The following is a 21048-nucleotide window of genomic DNA, read 5'->3' on the forward strand; positions in this document are numbered from 1 at the left end:
TTAGCTTTATCTTTTTATTTACTATTATTTTAAATGTGGACCTGGGTGGTCTGAGTTGGTTGTCTTTCTTCATGAGAGCTTCTCAGTTGACTGTCTCAGGACTACTCAGGTAATTTGAGTGTCTCCTAATTAATTGTTACAGCATGGCAAATAGCAGTCTCCCTTCTTTGCTTGCAGACCTTGGTTGGCGTCGGGCTGAAATTTAAAGAAGGGGGGAACAGAGTAACTTGTACCAGTGAGTCAGTCTCAGGGTCGGGTACTGGGCCTCTGTCTCTGAGCCACTGTTTTCATACTTCAGTGTCTGGGAAGCTGATTTGGAGCAATAAATGTTCATAGACGGTATGATGGGTTTTCTCGGCACAGTTAAGAATCGGTCAGAGCAGCTGCACAGAGCAGAGCGATGTGGGGCTAAATGTAAAAACAGATGTAGGAGATGGATGTCATATTTATTATAAAGACGCATCATTGTTCCAGTCAATGTAAACTCTGGTCTCTCCATCAGTTTATATTGATGGACTAGAGAGCTCCATCAACCGACTGTGAAATGAATTCTTGGTGGAATTTAGACAAAACTTTGGTGATTTGACCAGATATTTTTCCCGGTTGACAATGAAATGAGAATTTGTTGTTTGGTCATAATAGCAATTTCCCTTTGGATAGCATAAAATGCATATAATCAGATTAAATATCACTTGTATACACTGTGTATCCTAAACAATTTGTCATGTCAGCCCATAAATGATACCCTTAAAAAAAACGTCTGTAGACTTTATTACTTCATTCAGCCAATATACTGTATTTATTGTGATATCCATAGTTGTTTCTCAGTGAGAATGATGTAAAATATGACTACACATGCGCAATATAAGAAAGGATTTGTTATCCTAACTATATTGTACGTTCAACAACTAGTATTTATGTAATGCATCCATTTAAACTGATGTAAACATAAACTTTTCCTGTCTAAAAAACACATTCAAAATCATGTTTGGTGAGAATTTGTCCCTTTTTTGTAAGAAGTAATTTGGAAAAAATCTAATTCCACATTTGACATTCAATCCCTCCTCCCCTCTTCCCACATCTAAACATAATTTTAAAAGTACAAATTTTAGATTTTTGACAGTGAAAGTTACCTATTTTCACCTTTAGTAAGATGGTGGCCTTGTAAAATGTGTGTTTTTTTTTTTTTTTGTTTCTCAGGGTCTCCAAATTATATTAGAAGGTGCAATTAAAGGTTGCAGATGCTTGTATTTATGCTTACATTTGATTCTTTAGTGAAGAAAAAAAAACTGACATAACTAAGAGATTTGATAGTAGAGACAATGTTCGCGCCTTTGCCTGCATATGGGCATTGAAGCACAGCTTCTGTTTTTCTTTAATAAAGCACCAGCTTGAGTCACAGAGTCGGCAGGGATCGACCATCCTGGTTGCTGAGACGAGTTAAAGATCTTAAGCTGTGTGTCTCTGCTCTGCACCCAGTGGGTTTAAACATATATCACACTGGCAGTAGGCTGTTTGCTTTCAATCCCCTCCTTCCCTACCCTCAGCCGGTCCAACCACTGATCCCCTCTCCAGCTCTATCTCACAGTGAATCCCTACTAGTCAGGGGCACAGCATTGAGTGTTCACAGTCAAACAGCACCCATGCTGGCTCAGAATTTCTTTGATCCATGAAGAGCTCGTATGTGACAGCGCTATTGGACTCCCTCCTCTCACCAGGTCAATTACGTGTACTTAACTTAAAACTAATAAAACTAAACAAATAATCAATAGTTTAAAGTAGACAAATATCTGTTTTTCTACTGCGTGTCACACAATAGCAGTTTGGACAACCAGTTCATTAAAGTTTTTATTGTAGTTGTAAATTCCAGGTGTTCTCTTGGGAAAAATACTCTGAACTGAGCTGTAATATTTACCACAGAATGAGCACTGCCTGCAGAAACTCAACACAGAACTCAAAGAAGATGACATTATAGGACCCCTATTGTTAGATTAACTCATGATCTTAATGCAGTTCTGTGCAAAAACATATAAAATGATAACTTAGTGCCAAGAAGGAAGCAGAATAGAGCAAAAATGCAACTTTGTAAATCAGAGATGGTTTGTGTGTAGCCAAAAGTCAGACCTCCAGAGTTCACACGGCAGGGGATAAGATGGAAAAATATGCAGAGATTCTGAAGGAGGCTGGTATGGGTGTGAAGACTGTGAACTGTCCTGCTGACCTCTCTGACTCCTTTGATCACTGGACCTTGGTGACAGTGCACCATTCCATGCCAAATTGCCATGTCACAATGTAGCAGACCATCTATCAATCTAAACTTCCCTCAAAGAATCGGCATTTATCAGCAGCAGGTTTGAAATGCTGCAAGGAGGCAAGACAAAATTAGGAAAGCAGTTTTAGAGGCACATTTATCACTCATTTTCTGTGATTTAGTCTTGACTGATCAGTGATCATTCATCAGAAGTATTTTTGAGAAGAGATTAATGGAGCAGTTATTTTGGATTGTTAGAGGGACAGAAGGAAAATATTTGAAGATATCCCTTTGGACTCTAGAAAATATCAGAATATGTGAATTTACATTTGAAATTAAAATAAGGAATACCTGTGTAACATCCCACATTTCCCTAATTTTGCTGAAGTGTGCAAAATTACACTTCATTTAGCACAATGAGCTGGTTTATAAATGTCGGCTTAAGGGTACCATTCTCACTGACCATCAGGCCTTTTATTGTTGTTATACATGCATAAGACAAGAGGCTCTCATGATTTCAAGTCTGCATATACAGTATGTTCTTTCAAAGTGTATTTGATTGCTGCAATCATTCCTCTAAAGAAATCTCTTACTAGAAGTGATTTCCACACAAATGCAACATTCACAGTCCTATTTCATTCTTGCAAAAATCTAGCAGTTGGTACCAATGCGAAATTCAATGCTAAAATAATCAAATAACTATATTTCAAGATCGACTTTCACTGAGTGAAATCTCTTTGCAAACACAGTGAGCTAATACACAAAAATGTACTTGCATTATACAGTCTGAACAGCAATGACTAAGGATAACCCTAAAAAGTTTTTCTTTGCTCCCAATCCAATCCGAGTCTTTTATTATATCCATGCTAATATTTATTATATCCATAATTTGGATATTGTGGTGTAGCTGTTGTACATGGTTGCACCAGCAGGTGGAGGCAGGCAGTTTCATGTTGGCAAGCAGAGAGTAATGCGAGAGTTGAGTGAGTAAAGGAGCACCGTGACGAAGTCTCATCTGAGCCTTAATGACCTCCAGCCTGTGCACATTGGTTAATTAAATCTGGGATTACTAGGAAAGTGCTTTTCTGTTAGGAAATGTGCCAATATGACAAAAAAGAATCAGACTTCGCTTCCTGCTGATACCGATCACTAAAAATTGCCCAAATTGGCCTTGATCCTAATCCCAATCTTATGAATGGGTTCAGGACATTTCTAATAATGACAGTAGCTCACAAAATAAGAGTTGACCTTTATCATTTAGTCCATTGTGAGGTCTAATAGTCAGCATTTTTCCAATTATTTGCATTTTTTGTGTTATTACATTTGCACTGGAGTTTGTATTATTACTTCGTTAAGGAACGCGGCAGACTTGTGTGATGATCGGCGTTGGTTTGTCTGTCTGTTTGCAACATTACTCAAAAACAAATTAACTTATTTGGATGAAATTTCCAGGGAAGGTCAGAGATGACACAAGGACCAAGTAATTAGATTTTGGCAGTGATGCGACTTATAGTTTTGATCCTCTGATAAAAGATTTCTATATCATTGCGAGATAGCGGCACGTCGTCACTAAAAGTATGACAATAAGTGAACACCATGTCAGCTCCCTGCTGACGATCACATGATTGCAATCCTATGACAAATTGACTGCTACGGACTTATCGTGACTTATCCATCAGAAATGATAGAAGGCAAACAAAAACAAAAAAATGGGTGTATAGTTTTGTTAATGTTATGTGTATAACCCCAAAATGCAAACTTATGTCCAAATATTTATGGATATAGATTAGTTACAGCTGTTATGACTGCTACCAGAAAACATCCACTGTAACTTCTATTACTGCTGCTGCTGCTTCTATTGATGTTGCAAAGGGGCCAATAAACGTCAATTTAAAAAAAAAAAAGAAATGATAGAAGGAACAATTGATTAAATTGTGGGGGTGTTTCTCAGTCCCATCAATTTCCGCTGCCCGCTACATATTTAGCTCACTTGATTCGATATCCGTACATAACGTACACATGCTTAACACAGACCAAGGTCATTTTGTTTGTGGGTACATCTATATCAAATGGACACATTCTGTTATGCCATAATTTCTGATCATCAATAACTAACAAACAAATGTTGCATTTATTAAATAAAACAAATGCTGAATTTATCACAGTGCCATATCGGGAAAGGAACAGCCTTGGCGGTGTTCTGCGCTCTCAGTGCTTTTCTAATTCTAAATTTTGACACCGATCATTGTATTTTTACTTTAAATGTATGTGTCGGTTCTAAATATTTTTTGTCAGTCTTCTTCTTTTCCTTTCGGCTTTTCCCTTCAGGAGCCGCCACCACGAATCAATTGCCTCCATCTAACCCTGTCTTTTGCATCCTGCCTCCATCTAACCCTGTCTTCTGCATCCTGCCTCCATCTAACCCTGTCTTCTGCATCCTGTTCTCTCACACCAACTACCTTCATGTCCTCTTTAACCACATCCATAAACCTCCTCTTTGGTCTTCCTCTAGGCCTCCTGCCTGGCAGTGGGAAACTCAGCATCCTTCTACCAATATATTCACTCTCTCTCCTCTGGACATGTCTGAACCATCTCAGTCTGGCCTCTCTGACTTTATCTCCAAAGCCTCTAACATGTGCTGTCCCTCTGATGTACTCATTCCTGATCCTGTCCATCCTGGTCACTCCCAAAGAGAACCTCAGCATCTTCAGTTCTGCTACCTCCAGCTCTGCCTCCTGTCTTTTCCTCAGGGACACTGTCTCCAGACCAAACAACATGGCTGGTCTCACCACAGTTTTGTAAACCTTTCCTTTCATTTTAGCTGAAACTCTTCTATCACACATCACACCTGACACTTTTCTCCAGCCTTCCAGCCTACCTGTACGTGCTTCTTCACCTCTTTTCCACACTCTCCATTGCTCTGGACTGTTGACCCTAAGTACTTAAAATCCTCCACCTTCTTGATCTCTTCTCCCTGTAACCTCACTCTTCCACTTGGGTCCCTCTCATTCACACACAGATACTCCGTCTTGCTGCAGCTAACCTTGGATTACTATTATTTGTTATCATCCTTGAAAAGACAAAAGTTAGTTGACCCATGCTGCTAATGTTATGAGTGGCACCCAGCAAAAGTTACGAGCTATCGCTCAAAGGATGCTGCGGTTGAACTTAATGTGTGAAATACTAGTCTAAACAGAGGAATATAGCATGATCCACACTTTAATTCTAAAGGTGGTGGTTATGCACCATGGAGCTGTGGGTCAGCTGCCATAAAACATCAAAATTTTTGAGCTGTGGCAACATCAGATTGAATAACCCAAATTAGCCTTTGACAAACATTGTTTGTGAAGCATTGCTACAACAGATGCAGCTGTCGCAGTTTGCAAACATTGACGTTAGCATTTCAGCATGTGAAAATTGTCACATTGATAGAAAGTTCAAACAATTGACACTCGCTCAAACTAAATTCTGTGTACAGATCCAGATGTTTGACTTGGAGCTGCATAGATAGGTTTGAGAAGTCTCCTTCATTCATTCCAGATTTTTTTCTAACACACTGTGCATTCTGTCTTTTGGTTATCTTTAAGTTGATCATCTGACTCCGGCCTTGCTGCCACCATTTCACATGTAGTTGTCTAGCATCTCCACAACTTACATCATCCATAGTACCTTTGCTACTTTCAGTACCTATCACCTTTTCAGTATTTTGACATTGACTGGTTATCCAAGTATCAGTTCTGGTGACATTCCTACTGGAGTCTGTGTCAGACATATCAAATGGATCTCTTACAATCATACACTACATACTACTTCCTTGGGCAATGTTGGTTTTCTGCATGACTGCAACAAGAAGAAGATGTTTAGTTTGGGTCTATGAAAAGTTTGGCTCCTCATTGCTTATAGTAAAAATCCTATCTGCTGTCAGTATAGAAATGGTGTATGAGAATAGGAATATTGTTTCAAGACCCGCTGTTTGAACTAAAACTATTGGATTTTATATTTTGTATGTTTTATGACTTTGCAACCAATTTGAAGACCTACTCACTTTGCAAATATGGAGTAATTTCCAAGTGACATGAAATCAGATCTAAGAGTATTATTAAGTCATGTGCATATTAAAACTAGTCTGGTATTGTAGTGTATAGTACTCGTTCTTAATGTAAAATTCAAAGTAAGGTTCAGTTCAATTTACCAAGCCAAACATTTGTTTCTTCTGTGTACAAGCTATACAATTCAAGCCTAAATGAACAATGAACAACAACAGGCAACCACCAGCAGCAAAAACTAGATCTTATCTCATATGTATTGTTTTTAAGGTCTATTTAGGGTCCATGAAATCCAATATCTCAGAAGCAAAATCTGAGGGCAGACTACTCTTTTCTGTTGTTTGCTGTATAGTTTCCCTTATCTGTAAGCATGTTTGCCTCTTCTTCTATTTGATTTACACGTCAGGTTTTGGGAAGTGATGAGTTGCACAGACCAAGAGCATGCTCTGTCTTTTGTCTGCATCTCAATCTTTCCAATTAAAGTCAATTTTGCAGCCACATCAGGGCCAAAAATGTACATACGCGTGATAGAAACTGCATACAAACTTGTTTATCAGGTAGATGAGTGCAAATGGTGTCTGCTGTGGAAATCCATGTTGGATGTCTGTAGAAGGCTTTACATTGCATTCTGCATGAGAAAAATGCTTCAGAAAACAAACAGCGCGCAGCCTGAAGCAGTGGAAAATGTCTTTGTTTCTGTGTTTATGTGATGGTCTAATTTAAACTAAAACAGATCTCATTGGTACAAATTGCCTGTTAATATGCTTGTGTGCAACACAGATGTTTGATTTCATAGTCCAATAAATCTACCCACAAGGACCTCTCTAAAAAATCTGATAAAACTCCACTTAATTTGTTTCTTCATGTTGTACAAGCAGTATGTACACATAGATGTGACTTCTTCAATCCAGGAATTCTGCAAATCAGCAGTCTATATGAATCAAGCTTAGTCAGACACCTGCGCAGGTATGAGCTCTCACTTGCACTTTAAAACTTGACAAAAGATAAAGTCGAAGAACTGACACATTTGCGGTGTTTGACTGCAGGCTCCTGGAGAAGAATGTGTCTCCCACTAAAGCGTCACCTCTTAAAGAAAGCATATTATGTTACATACAGACATGTCATTTGTGGGACACTGTGGTGGAAATGTCTCCCTGGGGAGCAATCAGACTGACTCCAACTTTTTAAAAAGTCTCCTCTCTCTGCCACTCCTCATTTTTCAGACTCCTGAAATTGGTTGAAATTCGAGCTTGCAGTATTTGCCTTACCCACGCTGCTCAGTTATGTTGATTAGAAATCAATTAACATTTTGCTGTTTTGAAAGTCGCTTTGTAATCCAACTCCACTGGAGATAAATCTGAGTCTGGAGCACTGTTTGTTCCACAGGGCTACTAGTCCAGCTCGCTCTAACGGTTAAGAACAAGAAATGCAAATTTGAAGCTACTATAAATTTGCTATTGATCCTCAAATCAGAAAGTCTGCTCATGAAATGACTAGAATGAGAAACAATACTGATAACTACCAATGCAAAATTTAATTGAATTAAGTGAGGTTTTTTTATGTGTGGAGCAACATTTTAACCTGCAATCCTATCTTACATAGTAGGATTATGTTAAATTCAATGAAAGCTACTGATATTCTTTATTTCTATTGTACAGTGTCATGAAAAGACTGAAAGCACTGTGTTAGCCGCTGTGAATATTTTTTGACTTCCCAACTCTGTACTGTGTTTCCTTCATGAATTGTTTGGCATGTTTTCAAGTATTGTATTAGAAAGAATTCCTGGATAACGCAACGTTAAAAAATCACTGCTGTCCAAAATTTTAAGCTTTTTAAAGATTTTTTTTTTTTTACTTTTTTGAAGAAGAGTTAATGTTCTACATGGAAGAGAGAAGCATGTTTTTCGGTTATTGGTTCTACACGTGACATGAGGAAATAACTGAAACTCTATTGTTTTAATACAGTTGCTTAACTTCTCTTCATATTTCTCTCATGGGTGAATGATATCTTTTTCTTCACAAACAGCCAGTATTGTTTTTAGCTTCTTCTACTCCGTTTATTTTAACTTGGCGAAACATTGCCCTTACTTACTGGTGTCACTGTGTAACCAAGCATATTCACACCAAAGCAATTAGTTTGAATCTTTAAAAAATAAATAAATTATATATATATATATATATATATATATATATATATATATGCTTTTTAAGGAGCAGGAATCATGGCTGCTGCTGTAGTTTTTAACCATAGACTGTATATAAAGATGGACGTAGCATCTGGCTCCAGAATTGTAGCCCACCCGGAAGTGTCAAAAACTTGCAATATCACGCTGTCCGCTAGGGTTGGCTCCAAAAAGCTTTTTCTTCATAGACCCCAATTCATTTTTGGAAAAAATAAAATTTGATAGACTGATGTTCTACAGCTCAGGATTTTTTTCCCCCGTTAGTTTTCATGGTCAAAATGAGAGATCAGGTGGCCGATCTTAAAATAAATCAATACTGAATTTTAAATAAATCATTCAAGTTGGCAGAGCCAGGGGGCGTGGCTATACTTGATAGACAGCAACAGAAGCCTCTGCGGTAAAATGTGGGCAGGAAAAGAGTCCTCAGCCAATCCTGCCCCTAGTTGCTCTCCGGTCCAGCCTGTTTGATGACGCTTTTTACGTCACTGGCTCCAAAAAATCCAAAACGGCGACCAGGAAGTAGCAAAATCCGGGCTTCATTTTCTCGGCGTTGAAACCAACGGGTGACGTCACGGTTAGTTTGCACCTGGTTTTTACCAAAGTTTACTGGAATGTGCAGAAATAGTTTCTTTGTTAGGGACTGCTTTCAGTGTTAGATTAATCCATATTTGATTCTGTAGTGAGTATTTCTCCGTATATGTAACCTAACTTCAGAGTTGATTTTGTTTTGCACATTCCCATACCAACAAATCTGTCATTTAGGTAGCAGCGGAAACATAATTACATCACGAGGAGATGATATTTTCTTGCAGAATATAAATAGCAAGGGGGTATGATATGGTAACATCAGACTAATCTTATTCCTGTTTTCATCCAATCCTGGTATATGAGAGTGGAGCAAGCCTAATCTGTTAACAGTTTCTCATTGCCCTCAATCACCATCCAGGCTGGATAATTAGTTTTCCCACTCTTTTTAAAGTAAGTGTAAATTATTTTAATAGGTACGGCTTTCCAAAGCAATGCTTAGAAACTGCTACACAATAAAACCGTTTCTCAGACAGCATGTGTGATGACAATAAAGCCATTCTATTCTATCCTACTGGAACAAGCAGAAGGCAGATAATTGAAGAGATGAGTCTTGGGGTTTCAGACTTGTCAGTTTAATTGTCTCAGTTGAGCAGGTCACCTATTCCAAAGTTGGGGTTCTTCTTCTTTCTGTGCCAGACAGAGTCAACACTCGGTACTCGTTAGCTGCCCTGTGAGACTTCAGATTGCTTCTTGGAAATGAGTTTCAGACCCAAACCTGGTCCAGCCTGTTGTTTTTCCAGCAACAGAAAGAGCATCTGCTTAGTGGGACTGAGGGTGGCTGTATAAGGTTGCACCCTAACATTTACACACTTGGCATTGGCAACAAAGCAGCCTTTGCTCTGGCAACCTTCTCCAGTAATTAAGCATAATTTGTCTGGTATCCCTGTGTTGAAAATGCACAAAGGAGGGTGAGCAAAGCCAGCACGAGGTTGTCTTCCGAGCTGTCATGTGGAAGGTGGTGTGGGCCCCATGTGGGCAGACAGCGAGACTGGCTGAGCTCCCACAGAACTGCTTGGGGACAACAGCAACCCGAGAGCGATGCTTCCCCCTTGTTCCCTCTAGATCCCACCTACAATCACTGCACCCCCTCCCTCTGTGCAGCCGTGCATCTGACGGTTAAAACAACAGCCCCTGTGGCCAACCAGGCTCCATCTCCCCTACTGGATTTACGCTTGTTTCTGAGTTCCCACCACTGTCTCTTGCCCCTCTGCTGTCTCCTGTGACTGCGCCATCCTTTAGTTCCCGGGAATTGTATTCCTTTTCTCATCTTCCTGAGTTTGTCAAGCTTCTTCTGCTCATCTCGTAAACAGCTGCTACAAGAAGGCACTGCCACAAGAAAGTTTTGCAACAGAGTGCACCACAACCCTAAAATGAGGCACTATATAGACAATAGATTTTGCCACAACTGCAATACAGCTTAAAAGAAAGCTATACTATCTGACATGTTTGTCTTTAGAGGCTTACTTTGCATTTCAGGTGTGAATGCTTGCCCATATGGTAAGATGCACTTATGCATCATAGTTTGAATGCATTTAAAAAAAAAAAACTGACACTCCCAAAAATTGTGTTTCTCTTCTTTTCAGCTGGCATTTGTCCATCATCTTATGTCCGACTTTTCCAGGCTTCTCACTCAGATGAACAAGTGCAGAAATTGCCTGTACGGATGCACCAACATAAGTTGGTAAGTACAGGTGATGAATGGATCAACTGTGTGGATTAACTTCCACTTCAAACTCTCCGTGGTAAATATTTTCTGTACCAGTGTAGCTGAACACAAAGCATGTTTCTGCTTCTGTTGTACAGTGTACATTCTGATTTAGTGTTAAGTCAGAAGTCGTAGTTGCTATCCAAAGCTTACTGTAGCGAGCCCATGGACTCTCTTGGTTCCCAAAATGAAATTAATTTCATAGATGCATTGCAGAAAGCAATCTTTTTCTCTTTGTCTCCATGAAAACTTGACACTGCAGTTTTCAAATACAGAGAGCATAATCAGAGATGGATGGATGAACAGCGGTTTTGTGTGGCTGGAAGCCTGAAATAAAAAAAAGACAGATGTTTTCAAATTTATCTTTAAATTTTAATTTAATCGTGGAAACTGCGGTCAGAGATGTCAGAATGCTTCAGGCGGCTGCAGTGCAGAATGGGGGCGAGTATCAGTTTTCTCAAGTTTTCATAATTCTCCCAGACAGTGTCATAACATCTAAATTTAAGGTTTTACTTGCAACAACACTAAAATGCAATAAAAATCTGTCAACACACAGAAGATAGCTGTATATACTGTTGGGAGATAAAGTGACAAAACACCCACCCTTTGCCCTTAAACTGTAAACTGATCGTCATAAAACACAACCAGGATAAACATACAATAAAAAAACATTCATTATTCATTTCTGTCAAATGTAGATGATTTGTACAAGAAGGCTTAAGTAGTCTGCAAATAATAATTTGGATAAATGGAACTTAATTTAGCCAGAACAATCTCACCATGTAGTTTGTCATCAGTACAAATAGTTTTTAGAAACTCCTGTTCTAAACCAATAAAAAACCTGCTTTAAAAGAGAACACACAGACTTCAGCTTTTATGATTAAAGGGAAACATTGAGAGGAAAAAAACAACTCTGCCTCCCAGAAATAGTATGAGACCCTGTCTGTCTCCATGTCCGTTTGAATTCAAGGCAACTTTTGTTGAACCAGCACGAGAGGCTGACTGAGGTGTGAATTGGAGGAGGTGTGAGGAGCTTATAGAGGCCATAAAGTGATTATAGGTTCCTTCCTATCAGGCCCACGGATCTGTTTCACTTTTCACTTCAACTGCATCTTTAGCAAACATGTTGATTTTTGAGGTTATTTCTTATTTATTGATTTAATCTAACTTCATTATAGTCTTCTCCTAGCTCATTGATTTGGTTGTTGAGTTTCAGAAAGTGTTCAATCTAAGGCTGCTATTAATAATTGCTTCCTGCACTTGATGAGTTTGCTTTTATTTATTAATCATTTAGTCTGTAAATTGCAGAAATGTCCGTCACTGTGTCAGTTTTATCTTAACAGGCCTAAAATCATTTAACCTTTTATCATCATCACACTGAGAAAAACAGGACATCAGAGAAGCATAAAAAATACGCACATTAGGAAAAGAGTTGGCAGTTTGTTTTTGTAGATTGACTCTTTGATTAAATAACATCCTTGTTCCACTCTTAGTCCTGCTTCTGTTTTCAACATAGAATATTTTTATGGGGCAACAAAGTGGTTTAAAAATAGTGAGGGATTGAGCTTGAATCCAAAAATGCCATTATATTGCCACATTTGGTTAGATTCTGGAATGAAATCATTATATCCTTCACTCTGACTTGACGTGAAGTGACACAGAGCAGCTACTGAGATGAATTTAAGGAATGAAGTCATGTGTCTGACGCCCATCGCTCTGCCCAGAGCTGGACCGCCGGCCGGTGAAAGTGACTGCCTGTCTACACGCCTGCTTTGCCTCCTGGTTGTTTGACACGTTGAAACCACATGCAGGAACGCTGACAGTCTCACACCGCTGATAGTCTCACCCCCCTCTGCTGCTGTAGAGGTGAGTTGGGAAGCTCCTGGGTGGCAGGGCAATGCACGGGGCCTCCCTGGCTGGCGCCTGTAATTTTACCTTCCCATTCATCAGCCAGAGATATTAATAATAACAGCACATCTGGATTCACTTTACTGTCTTGCATTAACCCTTTCCACAGCAGCCCTGACTGCTACTGCAGCGACTGGCCAGGGCCCCAAACCCCTCTTCCAGCTCAAGTCCCATTCCTCTTGCTGTCAGTCTTCATTTCTCTGTCTCATCTACTGCTGCACTGGTTCCCTTTTCAGCTTCACAGAAAGTCAGCCAGCTTACCTGAAAAACTTAATGAGCCCTCACACCAATTAGTTTTTTTGTGTTGACAAGTCATAGTCATGGCCACAAGTGTCACTTGTGGCCATTTGTGCGTGTAGTGTGAATCTTTTTACAAAGTGCACAAGATTTTGACATTTAATTGTTTAAAATGTTACATATATTCATTTGCGCCATAGCTTTCTAATGTATGCAGCCATTTTTCATCATTTTATGTTTGTGACATGTATTTTTATAATATATTGCATTCTCTGAAGTCTACCTTCCCTGTATATATACAAATATGTGTTTCATTTAGCACAAGGATGGCAATTATGACTGCCTTGATGAATCCTCTGCAGTACTTAGCATGGCTGCGGTCTATTGCAGCTGACAGCAGCATCAAAATGGACGGTTTTTTGAAATTTCCAAAAATATAAATCCAGCGCACATACGTGAAACTATATTGGCTAAATGTGCAGAGTCTCGAAAGTAATCAAGATCTAAACTTTCTCAAGCATGTTCAGCATCTTTACACTGTGTTTTCTGTCAATTATTTTAGTGTGTGCACAGTACAAAACCATGACGTTCTTGTTCGTTGAGCTTAACTGAAATGAAGTACAACCTCCTGGAGAAACATATTTGATATTCGGCTACTTAGCATATTCAGATAGTTTGCATGCACCCTTCCCTTTCTTTTCCCTCTGTCTTGTGCATAAGTATAAATGTACATGAACTTAAACAGGCAAAAGACACTGGAATAGCATTGTGCCTGTGAGGAGTTATGTGCTGAATTTGACAAAAAAACTGCACTTGATTAGAATCACGGACTTTACTTTTAAAGATTCCAAATTGTTCCCCATTTCAGCAAATTAATGAAAGTCTCACTTTTCCCCAAAGTGTGTTTTTCCAATTCTTGAGCTGAAAATGCTGCAAAGACGGTTCATTTCGCCATGACTGTTTTAAACGGTGTCTGTATGTGTGAATGCAACTGAACTGTTTCTGTTAGACACATTGACCAAGCATTGCACAAACGCTAAGGATTTCCTTTTGTTGTGGTGACATTATCATCCATAATAAAAGTAATCCACAGGATCTTCTCTTTCTTAGATGCCGGAACTGCATGGATACTGTTGTCTTCACTCTTGTAGCCAACTGCAGAGCTTTTAGTGTGCTTTGCTCATAGCTGAGACATTTTAGAGTTAGCAGAAGCTGCTCAAAGTAAAGAAACCTGGTGGACTAGAAGACAGCCGCTCATGTGGAGTGGTTCACCTGAAAGCAGCAGGCTGTGAAGGTGCAGAATTAAACAAAGTTTGATTATTGGTTGCTCTTTTGGAACATAGCTGTTGATTTAAACTCTCACTGGCTTGTAAAGCTGGGAGGTTATCTATTTATGATGGATGGCAGAAGTAAACACCTTCATATCTTAACTTCTTTTAGTTTACACTTCCAAATTTATAACAACCATAAAACACAATAAAAGTAGATTTTTACCACACAGGGCCTTTCATCCATTTTATTGTTATCACTGTATGAAATGATTGACTTGTGCTTGCTTCATGTGTACATGAAATGAATCATTTAAGGGTGAAAAACTTCAGGTGTTGGCCAGTCTGCATACCACTGCTACCATAACACTGTATGTGCGAGTGTCCGTAGACACCTCTGCATGGAGGCAGAGTAAATCACCCTGCTGAGCTGTCTATAGGTGGAGCCAGGGTCCTGCTACTGGCCGCCAGGCTTGGCTCCACGCCCGTCGCCTGAACCTCCCGCTGGTGGCAACAGGTGACAGAGGTCTGCTGTGTGTAGAGCTGACAGGCCCCTCACAACGCATAGAAACACTTGCTTCATTACCAGACCCTCCCCCCACCGCACTGTAGAGGGAGAAAGACTGCGAGACAGACAAGAGTAGAGTGAGGCTTTACTGCTGTTTCTGTGGCACTAAATAGGAGTTTGAGAGGAGGCAAAAAGCTCAGTGTGCATCACTCATCTGCTCATGAGTCAACACTCATGATGTCACACGCTGCCTTGCCAGCCTCACACACAACTATACTGTATTACCAATTTTCGTATAAAAGACCTTATTTATTAAAAAAAGGAGAGAGTCGGCTCTTTTTCCATGCAGTGGACTGAGCCGTACCTCCCAGAGAGTCCTGACTGTTAAACCATCGTGCCACAAACAACCTGCTAAAAACACTTATTTCTCCCATACAGAAATAAACACTGGCCAATTAGTGTTCTTATTTTTGGAACTGTATTAGCTGCCAGAGGAGTTGAAAATATAACCAAACAGACATGGCCTGACACGGAGGACTGCAGTTTCAGCCCTTGACGTCTCCATGTGGACATCTAGGAGCTGCTATAGCTATCAAGCCTGTGCATCGGACCTTGAGGATAGTTTATGTCTCTGAAATGAATCCCCGCAGTGGGAACAATAGTGCCACTATTATCCAGAACAGAGAGAGATGAATTCGCATGAGGACAGGTCATCTTGATTTATGAAGTGTGAATTAGGAGCTGAGAGTTTGAGACCAAGGTGGGGTCGGTGGGGGGGTTGCATGGCACAAACAGCCGTCTGTGTTGTAGGGGCTGGAGACACCGCAACCACCCGACATCCCCCCACCCACTACCACCACCACTACATTCTGACTCCTGGCCTGTTTGCTCGTTCACAGGAGCCTCTGGCATGGCAGCAGCGTTGGCTTCTCATGATCTGTAGAAATCCAGCCAGATCACCATGTGGAGATCAACGCCTCAGCTTCAGCTGGGCGTTGAAATGCGCCAAATGCCCCGCTAGCCACAGAGGACGCCTGCTGTGTCTCTGTGCTGGTCGTCAGGCTTCATTTATATCACACAGGGGATTGATGGAGTGCTATATCATCCATCAAGAGCACAAGTGTTTACTTTGATTCCAATAAAATAAAGGCTGATCTGAAACTGCTGACCTGGACTCTCCCTTAAACCAACATGGCAAAGTAAGAGACTTCACAGTGGTTGTGTGCGTCTGCATACCTGCGCAAGTTTGTACTGGTTTGACCAATACAAGCTGACACAGATCATATTTGGATTAAAGCTGCTTGCAGTTGATACTGCTTATACCTGCAAATAGCCATTACTTACACCCATGTTTATGGGAAAATGATTTGACATGGAGAAAAACCTCTTGGTAAATTTGTAAAGCTTAAGCTAGTGAAGTGAAATTAAAATTATCACCAACTGTGGTCATGTAATATGATCCAGGGTGTATTTTTATCCATATTTTGAAATATCACTTTAGAATAAGTTAATGAAAAATGGCAAAACTTTCTGAAATTTTCTTTTTCAACTTTTGCTTTAGGTGATTTTTCACTTTTTATGAAGAGTTACTGTGCTTTGTAGGAGATTGAAACCCAAGTTTTTAAACAAGTAGCAAACTTTAACTCATATCATTGATTAACTGTTAGTTTTGTTACCTTTCCCTTCAGACATTGTGAAACATGTCCAGTTATGATTACCTCACTTGTCTGACTGAAAACAATTCCTGGAAACGACTCCTTTGATCTTTCATAGATGGCCAAAATTCTGTTTGTTTCTTTCTCCTCTTCTTCCGTATTTTATTCTTTTTGGGGTTTTTTTGCATTTTGGCTTCTACTTTGTTTGTGGGTGATGTGACTTGTGCCGCCACCTTCTGACAACACTACACATTCTAGTTTATTAGCTTCAAAGCGGTTAATGAAAACAAGCCTAATTCACAATCAAGGGTTCCTTGACAATTGAAAGGAAACATGGCTCATGTATCTGCACTGTTTTGTAATCCTTTGGTAGGATACTACAACTCTGGCAAATTATCACAGTTGCAATCACTTTATCTTCAGTTGCAACCAAGATAAGCAGTAAAAATCCAACATTTCCATTATGGAATAATCTCCCAGTGACCGGTACGGTGTCTTTCTGAATGATGGCACATTGCTTTCCAGCAAATGTTGAACTTGATTCTGCCTTAGATGTCTTTATTTGTTTGTTTCCATTGTTCTCAAAGTCAAATAATGTGGGTTATAAAAACGGAAACATGTTTTTAACAAAATTCAGAATGCTGGAAGAATTGCAGCAGAACGGAAAACAGGCATGTGCAATCATCCAAATACTTTACATTTGAGGTTATCCCCTATTTTCCTCTTCCTTTCGGTGTGTTAATGGCTTTCCTGTGCATATAAAAGGTCTGCAAACCTCAAGGTCCACACCAGAGACCTTGAAATAGGAAGACTCTGCTCCTTACCTGCCTGAGATGCCTCGTCTGAAGTCCAAGCTTTCTTTCTTTTGCTTATTGACATCACCATGTACCACATTTGCATAACACCTGTCTAGAAGCTAGTTTGGCAAGACCCCAAACAAAGAATGTGCAGTTGTTCCCTCACAGTCCAAAATTGTTATCTCACTAGAACCACTTCTACTATAGCAACACCGGTCTGCCTGAGATATGGGATTAGAATACATTACAAATGCTACTTTCTTTCATTGGGTTAGTTGACCAACACCTACAGACCGGGCTTTTTTGTAAGAGGGTGAAAAGTTCTGTAGTATGAGAGAAAAATTGTGTTTTTTGAACATTAAAGCATGTAAACATATTCTAGGAGACACCAAAAGCACAATTATACAAGTATAAATTTGCATGATATGGGCTCTTTAAAAGAAATCATAGTTCAGGAGTTGTTACAAAGCCTCGAGCCGACTCATCTGTGTGTTTTTATTTAATATTGTCTAATACTTGGTGAATAGTGAGATTGGAATCCTGTCAACCATGTGATTGGTCTGGAATTCTAAATTAAACATATACTCTCACTAGCTTGACCTGAAGAGTCTCTAACCAACAAAGAAGACCTCTATTGTTTTGTTTTTATTCATGTATATGATACTTATTAACTCAACTCTCTGTCATCTGTCTGCTCAAATGCAAACTCACTCTTGTGAGTAATCACTCATTTTGGTTTAACGACTTTGTTTGGATGCAGAGTTTTCTGTCTGTGAAAACTTTATGGATAAATGGAAGGAACACACTCACATTAGGCTGTGGGTGCTTTGCAACTCTGCAACCTGTGGGAAAAATTAGCTAAATGTGCTAATTGTAGTGCCTGTTAAAAACCACAGATATTTTATAGTGTGTGAGTGTTCTTCACAACCTTGATATAAACAATTGATTTAATAACACGTTGCCTTATTGAGATGTACTGACTGAACAGTCGACAGTTGAACATGAGCTCAAACTGTTAATTTGAAGAAACATCCTCGTATTGCCTTACCTTACTTGATTACTTAATGGACAAAAAAAATCTTCAGATATTAAAATGAAGCTAGTTATGTTTTCACTTTTCATGCTGAATTAGTGCTAATTTTTGCTTTCTGAGAGAGAAAATGAGAGTTTAACAGTCCTGAGAATAAGGAGGTGACTGAGACTTTAAATTCCTAAATAAGACAAGAGTTGTGGGACATGGAAGAATGCAATCTTACATTGGAATCATGGTCAGTGGTCAGAGGTAGCAATTAATTTTAATTAAGCTCACAGGAGGAGCGATTATTGTGATTGTGTGCTTTAGGTTTGCAGAGGAATGGAAAAAAGTGCTGAACAAACTAGCAATTTGCACACCTCCCAAGTGCCAGAGTAAACAGAATAGCACCCACTTCATGTCTGTGTGTATTCAGCTTGGCAATGTGGCCTCAATCAGCACGAGGTGTGAAACAACGCGCTGAGGGAGATAAAGCATGTGAAAGGTGCTTTGTGTTTTCTGAATGACACTGTAGCTGCTCTGTCATTGATAACCTGCACCGCTCAGGGCAGGGTATCAAGCCTCAAATGTCTGCTTGGACGACTTTCTAAATAGCTCAGGTTTTTGTGGTTTGCTCCTGCATGGATGGAAGCTGTCTGAATCGTCCAGTCCTCTCTGTTGTGTTTTACCTGAGCTTGACTTTTCTTGGTACCATTGCTGAAGATGGCTGCCAAGAGAGAAGTCTGCTTTTCCTCACAAAATGAGAAATCAGCAGGGAAGGCTACAATGACCTGTGCATGGCTCAAACACGGAGATTCATTTGGAACACATATCCTTAAGCACAGGTTTAAAGGTCTTCAAGAACCAGACCCTGCATTTAAAAAAAAAAAAAAAAAAAAAAAAAAAAAAGGTCGTTACATCGAGTGGTTTATTAGCTAAAGGGAACTGTGTTTGGTTAACTTAAGATTTACAAAAACTCCTCAATTAAGCAGGCGTCTGTCTCAAGTAGCCTGACTTTTTAAGGAGGAATATTTCACTATCAAAACGTTCCTGTGGTAAAACAGTAGGAAGGGATTAGAAGAAACAAAAACAACTCGGCGTTAAATGAGCCTGGCAATCCCGATGGCACATAATGAGAACCATGTTTAAACTTCACCGATGCAGCCACATTAGAAATGAAATATTCTAGTGTGTGAAATATTATTTCCGAAGTGAACTGACATGTCAATTTCATTTTGAAACTCCCTCAAGTGTGTGATTAACTATTGCAAGCAAGTTTGACTGAATCATTTTGACTTATCCAAAAGAAAATAAGTGATTTGAGCTGATTTTAAGTAGAAATGGGCATTAAATGTCTGTGATTTCTTCATATCTGATGTTTAGTTTTAGGTTTGTATGTGGAAGTAGTTTACTCTGCACCGTCCCCCGTGTGAATGCACTGGATTGAGCCTATCTGTCGAGCTTTTTTAGGGGCTGTAGTTTATGATATGTGCTGGTCAGATGAAAAATATAAGGGTGACATTTTCCAGACTTTTCACCATCATTTGACCGTAAACTAAATGAGTCGTGTGCTCAAGTGCTTGTGTGAATTAGCTCATTCAAAATGAAACAGAGATGCATTTATCTACAGCGGATGGTTTATGGCTGATGTAGCAGCTGGCTAAGTTCTTCCATTAAATTATTTTTCAAAGAATGATTCTCTGAGCAGGAGTTTAGACAGGTTCACAAATTGTGATACTTTCCATGGCTGCAGCTTAGTGAGCGTTGTTTATTTGGGAGCTAATTTGGCCAGCTTTATTGAGAGGCTCGCTGTGGCACCGTTACAGGCAGAAATATTGTCCCACTTGAGTTGGACACAAGCAGTAAATACACTGCAAAAAGTGTAGTTAACAGGCCATTTCATCCCATATTCAGGCTATAAATCATGACTTTCTTCAAACGTGCAAAAGGTGCTGCTAATTGGGTGATATGATTGTTTCTTTCCCATGCAGTATGTTCTGTGGGATTGTCTGTTATGAAGCAAGCCATAATATTGTAGTATCAGTGAAATTTCACATTTTCTAACAAATTTTTAAACTAATTCTAAATAATTTTACTCTCAACATATTTTTTTCGTTTTCGCTTAAGATTGTTAATGAAGCATTAATATGGATTTCCACAAAATTCAGAACATATTAATGTAAGAAATATTAAAGCAAATATAGGGGATTTGTTTTGGTTTATTTGTGGGCTGTTTCTAGTAAACATATTATGCCAACATAAACCTTAGTTTAGGGGCTCCATACCTTCCATACCATCTGTTAAAGTTTCATCTGAAAGAATGGCATCGGAATCTCCCTCTTGTGTTGACAGTTTCTCATGAACAGAGTCCTAACAGTCTATGGCATACAGGCATACATGTTTGAATAAAATAGCTGAATTCTGATTTCTACCAGCAGTAAAAGAAATATTCAGATGCATCATGCAAATAAATGTTGCAATACCAGATTTTTGAGTGCAATAAAGCAGTAGTAGTACTACTATAGTATCAAAAGTAAAAGCGTACATGATGCATGAACATATAAACAACACTTTATTGTTGTAGCCTGTTAAGAAAGAACTTTTTTTATTATTATGACGATTTAATCAAAGCAGTGCATTATATGCTCTTAGCTAATCTATTTTGTATATGTGCAAAGAAACTAAAACTGCCAGCGTCATCGGATAAAGTGTCATTTCCATGAAATACTTCTAGAAAAGTGCCACAAAAGTACTTGAATAAATGTCCCGTTAGCTTTTGTTTTTGCAAGTAGTTTGAGTGTTTTGGAAGCCTGCAGAGACTCCCAGCAGAAAGATTCACCAGTTGACCAACACCCCTGAGGAATGAAAGACTGATTTGAGGAAGTCTGGAA

At 39.3% G+C, this 21048-nt stretch overlaps 1 protein-coding gene across 5 annotated transcripts in view; it reads left to right on the top strand.

The window, feature by feature from the left end:
• LOC110948477 (RNA binding protein fox-1 homolog 3-like) overlaps window positions 1-21048 on the top strand; it is a 550111-nt gene that overhangs the window by 16348 nt on the left and 512715 nt on the right. For all 5 annotated transcript variants that reach the window (XM_051941123.1, XM_051941117.1, XM_051941119.1 and 2 more), the window contains exon 3: window positions 10651-10748. The gene's annotated coding sequence lies outside the window, so the exon portion shown is untranslated. The remainder of the gene's footprint in view (window positions 1-10650; window positions 10749-21048) is intronic.

Source organism: Acanthochromis polyacanthus, chromosome 21 (genome assembly GCF_021347895.1).
Source record: "Acanthochromis polyacanthus isolate Apoly-LR-REF ecotype Palm Island chromosome 21, KAUST_Apoly_ChrSc, whole genome shotgun sequence".
In the NCBI taxonomy this organism is placed as follows: Eukaryota; Metazoa; Chordata; class Actinopteri; family Pomacentridae; genus Acanthochromis; species Acanthochromis polyacanthus.